Source organism: Otolemur garnettii, unplaced genomic scaffold (genome assembly GCF_000181295.1).
Source record: "Otolemur garnettii isolate 467f Iridium unplaced genomic scaffold, OtoGar3 scaffold00234, whole genome shotgun sequence".
Taxonomy (NCBI): domain Eukaryota; kingdom Metazoa; phylum Chordata; class Mammalia; order Primates; family Galagidae; genus Otolemur; species Otolemur garnettii.
In genome coordinates, this window is record NW_003852629.1 from 1,559,116 (window position 1) to 1,561,283 (window position 2,168).

Here is a 2,168-nt window from a genome sequence, read left to right on the forward strand (position 1 = left end):
CCAATTCTATCTCCTGGTCATATAAGTGCTATTTTATATTCATATATTAGCAAATTTTCTAAAGTGGCACTCCAAGTTGCCAATCTATTTTCTAGGCATAGCAGGGCAGGAAGTGCGGTGCTCAGCATGCACCTCCCAGGTAAGGTGGGCAGGACCACACACAACTTGCCACTCAAGAACTAAGGTCTCGAGTTAGAAACCCCTCCAACACACTTGACATTTACTCCTGCTGTAAACTGCAGACCCCACTCCGTATGTTTCTCAAAACCACAGTCATGCTCCCACTTTCAGTATGTTTGTGCTCCTATTTTATTGTCCAAATCCTCCTCTGTTCCCAAATTCCCTCCCCTTTCTCTCTATTCATTTGTCTCCATCACATGAGGTAATACATTTGAGAATGGTGATTTATTTTGGTCGAAATACCCTAGCATCAACACTCCTGAAAAAAGTACTAGCACATCTTACCATTAACTACATTAAAAAAAGGAATGTGGTAACTGTTCCATGTGGTTGTACCTGAACAACTAATTGAAATATGTAGATCACCATGCCAGGAGGTATGTGTATAACAATTCTCTTCCAGACAATATTTGATTCTTTCCTAAACTCTGCTGAAAATAGCACCTACTATCTTATGATACTGAATGGTATTTTGGATCACTCTCCACTAAAGTTTATTTCTGAATAGAATCATTCTATCAAATCAAATCAATCAAATGTATTTGTATAATGCCAACTTTTAAATACATAAGTATTATTCAATGTGTAAAAGAAATTAGAATAAAGCAATAAAGCCCATTTAAGACTGCTAAAATCCCCCTTTTGACTCCTGAATGTTCCACCACAATAAAAAGAGTGATGAAGACCCCACTGCCTGCTCCCCACCCCCACTGCTCCAGTAAAAAGGCTAGAGTTACTTTCCTCATGAACCAGCCAACATATTACATATCATATTAGTTCTGAAGCATTTTTAAAAAGCAATAAGTAGTATGTTTCTTTCTTCTTCTTTTTTTCTCCCAGAAAAAGCTCATCACAGCTCACAGCAACCTCCAGCTCTTGGGCTTAGGCCATTCTCTTGCCCCAGCCTCCCGAGTAGCTAGAACTACAGGTGCCCACAACGCCCGCTATTTTTTGTTGCAGTTCAGCTAGGGACGGGTTTGAACCCACCACCCTTGGAATATGAGGCTGGAGCACTACTCATTGAACAACAGTTACTGCCCAAGTATATTTCAAATGTTTCTGATTTGGGTATAAATCCTTACTGTGGTACAAATTAACACACCACATAAAATTCCAAAATATCATCTTCTGCTATCTCTTCTGAACTTAAAATATATAAAATCAATAATTTTTCAGTTTCTTTGACATCTTAAAGACTAAGGTAAACATTTGACCAATCGTCATATTCAGTCGGGAAGTGACAGAAAGTGCATAGACAAGAAGATATCACAACACCAAAAAACAGAAAATGATCAAAGGAACCCCAGGTAACAATAAAAGAAAGTGAGAGTCAGAAATTCCGTGTTCTAAAGTGAAAGGGTCAGTTTTAGGAAGGAAGGCCTATGCAAAGTTTAGGATGAGAACACTCCTGAATTGTGTTGGTCACTAAACGTCCCCTCAGGGTCTTCAGATTACAGTTTACAGGCAGTGGGCAAGGCAGTCACCCTGCAAGGTGAGCAAACACAGGCAGGAAGAAAGGTGACCCCAAAACTGGGGTGCTCTCCAGACCTCCCTTACCTCCTTAGAAAACTTATTGTACATGGGCTCTCTCAAGATTCTGAGGGGCCAAAGAGCAGCACAGGTTTGAAGGATTTTATCCATACTGGAGTGTTCTTTTAAGGCTCATAGTTTTGTTTCTAATAAAAAGAAGCTGAGCAGTGGGGGAAGGGAAAGTGAAGCAGTCAGAAGGGGAAGGGGGAAGGTGCGAGCATGGGGAAGGGTCAGCTTTAGAAACCAGAAAGTGCAGTGTCTGAGAAAATGACAAATGAATAAGGAGACAGCGGCTCAAAAAATTCTGAGATAGTCACATAAACAGAAGAGAGCAAATAATGGAACCCAACCCAGAGCTGACTAGCTCAGGAAAGCAAAAGGCAAAATCCACAGCGGAATGAATACAACAGCCCTGAAAGAGGAAGTGTGGAAAAGGCTCAGTGAGCTCCCTGAGGAGA

The 2,168-nt window shown here is 40.8% G+C and overlaps 1 protein-coding gene across 1 annotated transcript in view; it reads right to left on the reverse strand.

The window, feature by feature from the left end:
* Nucleotides 1-2,168, reverse strand: part of ASPH (aspartate beta-hydroxylase) — a gene marked incomplete at its 5' end in the record, with an annotated part of 181,780 nt that overhangs the window by 162,536 nt on the left and 17,076 nt on the right. The gene's annotated exons all lie outside the window — the stretch shown is intronic.